This window comes from Anopheles aquasalis, chromosome 3 (genome assembly GCF_943734665.1).
Source record: "Anopheles aquasalis chromosome 3, idAnoAquaMG_Q_19, whole genome shotgun sequence".
NCBI lineage: Eukaryota > Metazoa > Arthropoda > Insecta > Diptera > Culicidae > Anopheles > Anopheles aquasalis.
Window position 1 is genome coordinate 58,913,549 of NC_064878.1, and position 12,189 is coordinate 58,925,737.

Here is a 12,189-nt window from a genome sequence, read left to right on the forward strand (position 1 = left end):
GGATACCGGTGGGGTGAAAAAGCGAATCTTTTCCCACAATTATGATTCCCCCAAAAACCGTCACGCTCACATCAAAACACTGGAACACCGAACTGACACCCTGAACGACACCTCCGATTCCCATTATCCTTCAACAGATAGGATGTTTGAAACGGAACGAATTGAAGTGAAGGCGAATGATCACACGCTGAAAGCGCGTCACACTCTCAGCCACCTCCAACCATGGTTTTATGGTCATCCTCCGTCCCGGAGAAAGACCTTAAGATTGTGGATCGATTTCACAGCTAAGTACTCCGCCCAACACGCGGCAACACCATGCCCCCGAAAAGGAAGCGATCGCGGGCGTGCACGCGCTCGGACATGATCGTGTCACCAGCATTAACGGTAGCAATCCCACTGCCACACTGGATCCACCATCGTGCGAAGGAACAGCATCTCAAGTATTCTCTCTCTCGCTTTCTGTGTCTTCGATGGCCGTGGGAAACCGGGCCGAGTTTGTGACGAGTGCCGCCGCCGCCGCCACCGCCAGCGGATCAAAAACACAGAAAGAAACGACAACCGACCACTTGCGACCCGACAGGCTCCGTAGAAGTTCTCCACGAGGAATACGAGGTGTCAAAAGGCACCTTCACACATTATTCACTGATTTTTATTGGGAAGCCGATCGACATTAAAAAAGGCTGGCCACGGACAGAAAGGGGGCGACCCGACGCCGACGAAACCGCAGGACAACGTCGGGGTCGTTGTTGTTGTGTCCGTTCCTTCCGTTCTGCTCCTTCTTCTTCTTCGAACGGTCCACAAGCAACGGTCCTCTTTTCTCGCTCGCTAGCCAACGAAACGATCGCGCCGTCGTTCTAGGCCGTGCACTAATCGATAGAAACCGATCTCGGGGGTCCAGTGGCCAGCGGGGACGAGTGTGCTTAGAGTGATCTGACGGTCCAACCGCGGTCCGTTCGATCGCGGTCCATTTGGATGCGATTTGATTTGATTTTTTATTTTTACAACATTTTCCCTTTAAGGCAGACGTGTGAGGAGGGCGAGGGGGGTTCGTTTAAGGGGAGGAAAGAGTGATCGTGGTGCGAGAACCAGTTCCTTTTTGGACCCGTTGTTTTGTTGGCGCGAACCGCACGAACGCGCTTGTTGATGGTTCATTTCGATCACCGCCGCCGATCGCGATCGTTTCGGTTTGCTTCTAACAATGGCGCGGTGACACACCGGTGTCCGAAGGAGGGGGGGATTCGAAAGAAAATAAAATAAGAACCTGACCACGAGACAGACACACTCGCACTCGTGCACACATTTAATTAATATTCATCGAGAAACAGATCACAAGCGCCTCAGCTTCAGAGCTCCAGCCAAACGATTAGCGCGATGAGTCAACGTAATTTGTGGAAGGAACGATTTCACGGACGGAAATGGAGTCACAGGGAGCCGGTGGAGCCGAGCGACACAACCCCGACCGGTCAGCAATCATTTGCGGGCCCTTTTTGCTTGCGTTCGGGGAGGGCTTAGTCCCAGCGATTGTTTGATAATTAGTTTATCACATATCGAAAGCCACACCACCGGTGGGGCACCACGACGACATTTTGTCAATTTCCGGTCCACACCGAGAGAGACTCATAAACTCATCATCAAGACCGTCATGCTGCTTTTGTTTTTTTGTCGGCACTCTGGGTGTTTGATTGTTGAGGTTCGATTGTGTTCGATGTTCGCTTGGAGCCACGCGAAATCATATTCTAGAGTCCGAAGAAGGAAAAAAAAAGGAGAAAGACCCCGGGCACGGTGTCGGCTCGTTAGAGACGATCGAAACCGGGCCCTAGGCTCCCAGGGCGGGGGGGAGGAAATGGTCAATTTACGCTCATTCAGTGCCGGACCCGTCGCACCTGGGGAGGTCCACCTCGAAGTCCCGGGCCACGTTTTGTTTCGCTAATAGGTGTGGTTTATGCTATGATCACTATCTTCGGACTGTTTTAGGCGGGGGCAGGGGGTCCAGTGACCGCGCGTGTGTGTTCGACGGTTCTATGAAATTACTAACGCGCGAGCGCGCGCGTCCGCGATCGAACGGAGAAACCGTTTTGAGAGGAAAAGGGCTACGAAGTGGAAAATCATTCCCGGGGGCTGAGCGCGTAAGGCGTTTGGTTTGCATGCAGGTTGGGTGGGGAAGAGTGGACGAGGCGAGAACGATTCTATCTTGATGCTGGAGTGTGTTTCGGAGGTAATTGTTTCCTGCCCGCGGTCCGACTAGCACTCCCGTTCCGTGAGGATCGAACGATCAGTTTGGGATGTTTTGCGGGATCGTAGTCCGTCTCCGTTTGCTCAGGTCTTTCATATTTCATGATGATGCAAATGAAGAGTTTTCGGTCGATCGATCGAGCGATGTTTGAAATGATCGAAAAGTGTTTCGAAAGACGATTCGGCATTAATGAACGGGTGAAGATGGGATGAAGGAAGCTGCACGGGTATGAACATTCCAAGAATCGTTTGAGAGTATTTTTTGTAGGAATGAAGAGAACAATTGAATATTAATCTGTTTGATATTTAATCTTCCCTTATTGAAATGATATAAATAGAAATAGGCACAAAAATAACAGTTACTACATCTTGTTCATGGAGTCACAGAAGTAAAGTATTATGGCAAGGAAATGTAGTTGATTAAAAGATCAATCGGATCAAGATCGCTTGCTAACTTAAGTTTTAACTGAAAAATGAAATTATATAACTTTTTATGGTTGCTGTACCGATTTTGTCGATAAATAGGATCTATTTATTTAAAGGTTAATTAAGAGCACACATATTTTTTATAAGTTTATGAAGAACATACGGTAAATCGTTGAATTTTCGAGAAAACCCATATCATGAGATCACTAAACAAGAGATCATGTAAGATATTGGCTAGTTAAATTAATTATTTCGAATTTGGTTAAAAAGAATTTAAATCTATTAGATAAAAAGTGAACAATGGTAACATAAATTTACATCATACGAATAGTGCCCTTTTCCATTCATACAACTTAATGCAAACAAAATTATTTTTTGTTGCTTCAGTCAAACGCTAAGTAACTCCACCGCGTGCTCTCACGATATTAAACCCGACTAAACGAGCTTTTCACACTCTCCGTAAACAACATTCGAGACCTTCGGGACAGGAAAAAAAAAACCTCCAAAAGAATCCGATAACTGCCAATGCCTCAATCCGCAATCTGGCCCCGAAGGAAGGGAGATGATGTGCGATCGAGAGCGCGCGCGCGCGCGCGCGCCATCGCGAACCCCGGGGTGGTCCATCAGCAGTGCCACAACATGGGATGCCCCCGCGCGCTGGCTCTCATCTCATTTATGCTGCTAATAAATGAATAGCGGTTTGGTTGTGGTTCGGGATTCATGTTTTTTCGGCTAATCATCGCGTCGTAACGAGTTTGACCGCGCGCGGTGGGTGAAAAGCCACTCCGCACCGCCACGTCGCTGGTTGCTTTAATTGACCACTCGGGTGCTGACTGGCTGGCTGGTTGCGAGTGGCCGCCGGAAATGAGACGGCGGGCCACCCAACAACGGTGGCGGCGCCCAACGAGAGCCCGGAGCGCTCCAGTCGGTGGAGTCCGTGGCCGGATGCCGGATTTTATTGCTGGCCCCCCCGAGTACCGAACCCGCCGGCCGACCCTGTGCTTGCTCCGGACCAGTTTCGATTGGGTTGTTTGGGGCCTTTGGGGCGAAGAGGGAGGCGCCTTTTGACGTCGACGACGCCACAACAACCCAACGTGGGGTCGCAGGGATTTTTATGATCTTGTACAGCGGGAAAACCAACACAAGCACACACGCGTAGACATAAATAAAGCGAACTGGCCCCCGGAGGGCGTGGAACGATGGCTGGGATCGGAAAAGGGGGGCGCTCTTTGGTGGGTCGTTGGCCCAACATCGATTTATCCTGCCGATCGCGCACTATGCTCCACGCACATGTTGATGGTGGTCCACGGAAAATAAAGTTTACTCCGAAATGTTCCAAAAATGGAACTCTAAACAGTTCATTTTGTCCTTTTTTTTTTTTTGTTGTTGGATTGTACGTTGCGCATCATTCCGAGTGGCATATCTATTTCAAACCCTCACCCAAACTCGAGTTCTCCATCCCGACTTCGTTCTCAGATCCCTAAGCTCTTCGTCGTTCCCTGACCGTCAAACCCTGACCCCTGAGCACTGGAACCGGGCGACTGGCGCATAGACCCGTGACGGGATAATCCGCCGACCAATGCTGGCGACCGACCGTGATCCTTTGGCAATGGTTGGCCGTCCGGTGGTTCGTGCTCACCCCTCGGGACCGGTGACTAGAGCCGTTTCGGATCGTTCCACTTCGGATCGTGTGCCGTCGCGTTGCACGGGGAAAATTCGTTTGAAATCGGCGGCAAAAATGGTGTTTGAATGCTGCCGATACCTCTGGTGCTGTATCTCCGTTCACTGTTGTCGCGGCGCGGCCAAAGGACTTATTCACGCATCAGCGCGTCACGTTGAGAGATTGTCGGAGTCGGATCTTCAAGTAACATCCTTCATTGGGCACGCTGCTGGTGCTGGTGATCGTTCTCCAATGAAATAAATTTAAATTATGTTTACTGGAAAGACCTTATTAAACGTGGACATGATAGCGCGCCAGATGAGTGATGAGTGATGTGACAATCATTGCTTCTAACGATGATTGCATTGCACGATACGATCGTGAGCAGTTTTGACGCCCGCAAGTCTGATCGATGTGACTTGATATCAAGCGTAGCGTCGTCCAGTTTGTGAATGATGACAATCCTCGCGTCTCGAGCAGTGAAAGGAAAGTAGAACAAATAGTTTAACACAGCACCCTGGCGAAAGCTAAGGCGATGGTAGAGGTCGTCTAAGATCAAGTCCATACCAGCAACTCCTTCAACGATCACCAAACAAGTGATCGAGAGCGACGGTTGTGAGAGTAGCTGCTGCTGCGGATGCTGCTGTTGCTGCTGCTGCTGGTGCTGCTGCTGCTGCTGCTGCCGATAAGCAACCGACCGTACTCCCGGATGGCGGGTGCTACAAAAGCGAAAAGCCTCGACAAAGACGGCAGCTACTCCAAGGTATCCGCTTGGATGTCTGATCACTTCAACGTTCGCGCGCACGCACCGCCAGGGGATGGGTGAAGATATAAAAAGGTGATTGAATAATTTAACACGCCGCACTCGAGCACCAGCACCGCCTTTGATGTTGCGCCGCCAGCATACAAACCGGGGGCCCTCTCCAGACCGGCCAGGATCCGTCTCCGTTAATCCGTCTTCCTCTCTCTCTCTTTAATGTGGCCGAATGTGGCCGATGTGGCTTTGCGGAGAGATATCGGGATCGGATCAAATCGGGATCCCTGGTTCCTACGCACCGATAGCTCGGTAGAGGCCCCCCCTGGTGCCTTTGACATTGATGCTGTGACCAGTGTACTGCTAGCGATCGCGATGCACTTTGTTGCAGTTTTGAGAAGTCACCAGAGACGGGCGTCTGATCAAGAAAAGAACGAGTAGAAGAGGAAGCACGGTGTGGAATGGGTTTTCCGATAAGCTATCGCAGACACCAGCGACGACGACGACGACGACGTTGGCGGCGTCAGTGGCGAAGGGAATCAATTAGCGAAATCACTAATCGGACCGCGACGGTTGTGCGACCGCTTGCCGGTGGTCGTCGCCATCATGAGTTCGGATGCTTGTGCCCAAGTTTGTCTAATTGCTAAGCAACAGCTTCGCGGTGCGACACATTTTTCCCACGATCGCGCGCGCGCGCACTCGGCGGGTGACTGCACGCTAGACTTGACAGCAAGCGACGAACCCTCTCGCGGTTTCGCTTTTTTTGTTCATTTTGTTGCAGGTTGGTGGTGGCGATCGAATTATGGTGAACCTTCTTTGCTTCTTTTGCTTTCCGGTTACGGTGGTCGATACCCCACTTTGGCACCCAGCCTCGCGGAGTGGCTCACAAAAAAGGGAATCCGTCACGACGATCACGACGATCACGAGGTGATAGAAAGCATGTGGCTTTTGTTGGGCTGGACTGACGGCGCGTCAACACAGCGTCGCTCAACCTGAGCTCAGAGGCTCAGAGACGCGAGTAAATGAATTGTAAATGATTGTGGCTAGGCGCGCGCGCGCGCTCGCGCGGGCTCGGTCCCATAAAATCGATCATCAACCATATTAGCGCGACCATATTGCCGTGCTCGCCGCTTTTGGTGAGTTTCTCCCTCTCTCCCTCTCTGTCTGGTGTTCCACACGTCCACGGGCGATCTTTTGGCGCTCGTAAAAGGAGACAGATCGAGCGATCGGTTGGCTCGTAAATGAAAATTACATTTCGCGATCTTCGCCAACTCGAACGCTCGTCATCGCTCGGCCTGGCGAAGATGAAATAATTATCAATCTCCCCGTTTGGGTTGTGTGTTGTAGCCGTAGCCTAACCCGTCCCGGCCACGGCCATACCGCGGAAAACATTTACATAAAACTGAAAAGCTGCGAACAAATAGTTGCACCCATTTTGGAGCTCGTTAATTAGCGAACGAAATACCCTTAAGGGGCAAAGTGACCGCAGCATAGGCACCGGTTTGCTATGCTCTCTATCTACCTCTCCCTGGAAGGAACTGACTTGTTTTGAGGAATTTTAATCAATTGGCTGAGAGTTTATTGAACCATCGGTGGCGCGATGCGCATCAGATATTGTTTTCTAACCGACAAGGAACCGGCAGAACGACGAGTTCCGTTCCGTAAATCGTTGTTGTCCCACTCGTGTCCACGCGCACCTCAACCAGAGGTCAATGGAACACCGTGTGCCAGGACCAGTGCGAAAGAGTTATGATCGAATGTTTCTCGTTTTGTGCTGCTGCTCCTAACGTTTGCAACGTTTAATCGACCCTCCACTCCCCGGGCGTGTGATTGCGTTGCGAAGATTATGACGTTTACTTGGTGGCCTCAGCGCCGCCGACGACGACGATGCCGGGGTGTGATGGGCACGTTAGATCGTTTCTCTCTCACCGCGACAACGACACCCCTTCGGTCGGCGCGCTGTAAAAGGGGTGAAACTGATTTTTATTGTGTGCTAAAATTTTAACACCCAACCCCGCTCTACCACTAAACATTATCAACATCTCATCATCTTCATCATCACCATCATCGTCTTCTTTCATCCGAGGACGCTCACTCGATCGCTCGCTCGCTTGCTCACCGATCACCGAGTGATGCTGCGTGCAGGTGTCATGAGGGACATTAAAGCATTGAGCCTGGGGTAGGTGTTGCTAAAGAAGAAGAAGAAGAAGAAGAAGAGAAAGAATCGAAATGAAAAAAAGACTTGTACAAGACGATCACGGGCTACATCATAATCAATTAAAATGGCTCACATTATTCCCATCGCCGTCGTCGCCTCATCATGTTACGGATTTGGTCTGGTTCTCTGGTCGTTTCTGAGTCCGCACTGAAGTTAATTAAAATATGTCATCGCCTCAATAAATTCCGCCCTCTCTCCCGGTTCTCCAGAGAACTCCTTAAAACACCGTCGATAAACCGAACCGAGGACCGACGATTCACTTGATTAACATTTAGATTGCAGGTGTAAAAACCAAATTGAGCTCGCGTGGTGGCGTCGACCACGGAATTGGCGCAGCCAGCAAATCGGGCACATTCGTGCACCTCGCTCGATTGTAACTGTAAGCACAATAAGCCTCGCGTCGAGTCGTTTTTTTTTTGTGGATCAGAGTATTTTCGAGAGGGTTTGAAATCAATTTCGGACCCCAAAACAAGAAGAATCCCGAGGGGTGAGGGCAATAAAACGGAAAATCAATCATAATTTGATTACCATTGGCTCCGGCCAATGTCTGCGGGCAGCCGCCAATGTTTTTTTGGGAGACCCCAGAGCTAACGAGACAGGTCCGCGGCGAGACAGACCGGACTGGACCGACCGACTGACTGACCGGACCCCTCTCGGGACGAAAGTCGAGGACAGTTTTACAACCACTTAACCCATCCTTGTTGGCGCATTTACGTTGCGTTGTGGTCCTCCTCCTTCGGGATTTTTCTTCTTTTTTTTCGTTTCTTCTTTGGTTTGATATTTGCAAAACCAATGTCCACTGTATTCGGAACCAACCAGGCCACGTCGATCAATCGTAAATCATACGCGAAACGCCGTCTGTTTGTATGTGTTCCATGCGCTGGGAGTCAGGTAGTAGAGAGGGGCCACACGACCGAACCCTAATCCGTTAGCCACGTCTAGCCCAGGCCCTGGTGATCCTGGTGGCGTCCTAAGACAGGAAAGAGAGCAGGAGAGAGAGAGCGATCGCTAACCGGTTGATCCTTGAAGCTGGAAGCAAAACGAGAACGCATCAGAGGCGCGCGCTGTCAGGATTTCGCTCAGCCTTCTAGATTTCTTGGCGCAAAGAAAAAGGAGCGTGAAAGAGAGAGAGACAGAGAGAGGCCCTCCGGGAGGTGCAATATAATAATTAGCATAATATGTCTGCCGCCATCGCTGATTATCGCCGCCCTTAGGTGCGCGCCGGCGGCACACCGAGCCCGAACCAGCCAGTCAACCTGCCAGGACCAGACAGCTCTGTGTGGTGGACAGGCCGGTACCTGCCGGCGGGTCCACTCTCTGGTCCCTGTGTCGCTGCTCCTTGGCCCTTGCTTTCAGAGTGACAGGTCCGCATGTTAATGAAATTATTTAAGACGATTATGATGCGTTCCCTTTTCGCAAATGCGTTCTCCGTTCTTGCCCGGTTATCTACCGGAGCTAGGAGTGGCCTCCGGAAGAGGCGGTAGTTTCGTGGCCGCCGCCACTGCCACCAATGCTGTCAAGCGTTTCCGTGCCTCGAGCCTCTGAACTTACGGCCCTCATTATCACCACCACCAGCAGCAATCCGATCGTAAAAACGGTAAGAGAGAGAGAGAGAGAGAGAGAGAGAGAGAGAGAGAGAAAGAGAGAAGCGCAGTTGGAGCTAAAGAGTGAACGAAAGGAAAGATTTGTTTACGCTTCGGTACTTAGACATTTACGAGCAAGTCGTAAAAGGGTACTTGAGAGCACCGGTACCGAGCGAGGTCCCCAGCGGAGCGATCGAGCGATCTCGTGCGGCTTCTCTGGCGTTCCCGTATTTTATGGTGGCCCAACGACGGCGACGATGGTGGCCGCCTCTAGGGACAAGCAGAGGCATTTCTTTTCTCCTTCCACTTCTCTCGCACTCGCTCTCTCGCTCGATCAACGGCAGATCGCAGCTCGTCAACATCGTTTAATGTATGATCGCACTTGCCCCGGACGATCCTTGGACTCTATTCGATTGATTCGATGTGCAACCCCCTGGTCCGCGGTCTCCACCCGGGTGCCACCGAAGAGGAAGGAGAGGTAGCAACTCGCAATTCAATGTTCGCGCGATCCTTTAATTCCCGGTGGCTTTCACTGGAGCGCAGCGAGCGCACACCAGAGCGATCCGCGACACGGGGTGCCGATGCCTTTCTTCGAGTGGCCTTTTTTTTTGCTGCTGCTGTTGGTGCAAAAGCAATCCGTGGGACTCGCGATTGCGATCGTGGAAACCACCGGTGTGCGCGTGTGTGTTCGATCGATCAATGTTGTAATTGATTAATTCGCAACAGGTTCCCACAGACGCCCTCCCCGGGAGGGGGACGGGACGCCGATCCGCATGATCGGTCACATTAATTCCATGACCGGGGGGGGGATGAAGTGCCAATAATGACGATGTGGCAAACAAGGTGGTGGTGATGGTGCGTGTAAATTATGCAGCAGTTAGAGCGCGGTGGGAAATTATAAAATGATGAAAAGCGCTTTCCTCGCGCCAACTCCCGGGCGCAGGTGGAGACGCAGGTGAGAACTAATTTCATCCCGGTCCCGGAGGGGTAACGGGGCGTTATTGTCATTTTGTTTTGATCATGCAATCGATTTATTATGCGGAGAGCTGCATTAGGGGATGTATTACTATTGGAAAATTGCAGTCGATTAATTGTTGAAGTTTTATTCAATCTTTCAATCGGGGTGGAACTAATCAAAATTATTTATGATTAAAAGTAGCATTATTGCTTTTACGGTAAAAAACCTTTGGTACATTATGGTTAGAATGATCAGTTTGACTTTATTTAAATTTTATTGATTATTTAAACTAGTAGTTTTCATCAACCAACACGTTTCATTAACAAGGAATGAAGCAACAGATTTCATTAAAAAAGACCCTTGAAGGAATAAAAAAAAATGATGAAACGTATCACACGATTGCCACTCGACCGATTTATAGATAATTATTTTTCTGTTCCTGTCCTTCTTTCGTTCTGTTCCATTATATAATGGTAATACATTTGATTTGAATAATAAATTAGTAAAAACATCGAAATGGCAGTCACAACTAATGTTGATGTGACAGATTTTGCATTATTGTGCCTGTATTATTCATGATTCCCATTCGGAACCGGTATCTGATTCACTTTCCTAATGTTTTCACTGATGATAATGTGAATTTAACAAAAGTAAAAAGTGTAAAACATTCAGTACAATAAACAACACTGAATCTTTACTATATGGCCTGCCATAACAGCAGATTAATGTATGTTTGATGGGAAGATTGACAAACAACAAAACGTAAAACACCACGACAGAATGGCGTCGACTGTGTTCGATTTTAAAAAGATTCAAACTCCAGTCCCCGGTTAGCTAAAACATTCATTTGAACAATTAACAGATGCTAATTGAAACGATCTGCCAGAAAGGATTCAACGTTTTGCACCGGTTTACATCAGCCTAATCGAATCAAACACGAAGCAGTCATTCGATCACCGATCGGTAGCAGGGGAATTGACACCAAACCATCCCCAAGACGACTGCCGCGACTGCCATTTAATATTCATTAAAATCAACCCAAGAATGTTATGACCACATTTCAGACACTCGATTCCTCAGTTCAGATGGTTTGTTTTTTTTTGCGTTGGCCCAGCATACACGACCACCATCCACGAATCGCATACATTGCGTGCGAATACGAATTCACTCCGGATTGTGTGTGCTTGCGCGTGGGGACAAATTAAGTCATGAAAGATCGTCATCTTTTGTACTGAGAGCAAACCAGTATTCCGTTGCCGGGACCGTGATGTTAGTGATGGCAGCATAGAAGCTCAAATTCGGAAACACAAAGCTTTTATACCAGACGCAGCTGCGTGCGAAAAGGTGAGCCTCTCTCTCTGGTCATTATGATCACTTGCGTTGTGTCTCACGAAATTCAATGATTTAATTAGAACACATTAAAGGGCATCCATTAAATGGGAAGGGTTTTGAAAACTGGTTTTCCGTTGATTTATTTAAACAAACCAACCTCTCCAAGCGATCAGTTTCAATCCCCAAAAAAACGCCATTCTAACTCATCGCAGCAACAGGCGACCAATGAATGTTAATCCTTTTCCCCGCTTCACATCTCCGGGACCCCAAAAGGGGCCGTCCACGTGTACCACCACGATCGAGATCCTCGATCGAAATCGATAACGGAGGCGATGGTGTGGAACGAAATGAAGCTCCTCCGGTATGATTCGCCATTTTTGGCGCCCCGTTTCTCTCTCTCTCTCTCTCTCTCTCTCTCTCTCTCTCTCTCTCTCTCTCTCTCTCTCTCTCTCTCTCTCTCTCTCTCTCTCTCTCTCTGGAAACTTGAGGGGCGGTCGCGATGGCAATCGACAGAAAGGATCAGGCGTCCATTAGTGGATTTTTTTCTTCTGATGTTGTTGTGTTGCTTGTTGGTTGTTCCTTTCCGCATTGCGCTGTCCTTCGCTCATTTATGCGCACACCGTCGTGGCACCTGCCATTGTGGCGCCCATCGAACAAACATTCACACGCAGCAATAGGCCGACCGGCTGACAAGAGGCAGAAGAAGAAGAAGAAGCCACAGTAATAATCATCGGATCGGGCAGCGTCCACGACCGATCGGCCAATTTCTAAAACAAACAACATCCCGTGTGCCTCCGGGGGATGAGTGCGCGTGCGTGCGAGCGTTCGTGTGTTAAGGAACGGCTCCGTTGGTCCTTTTCCAGAGGTTTTATCCTGAGCAACGGACCGACCGCATTAGCTTCGGCATAAGCATTCCGTGTAAAAGCTGGCCGGTACGCAGCGTGCTCCAACTGTTGCGGATCAGAATAAAGGCAAAACAGAACAGCTGCCGCATACAGACCGCAACAAAGTTGAGAGGATCCTACC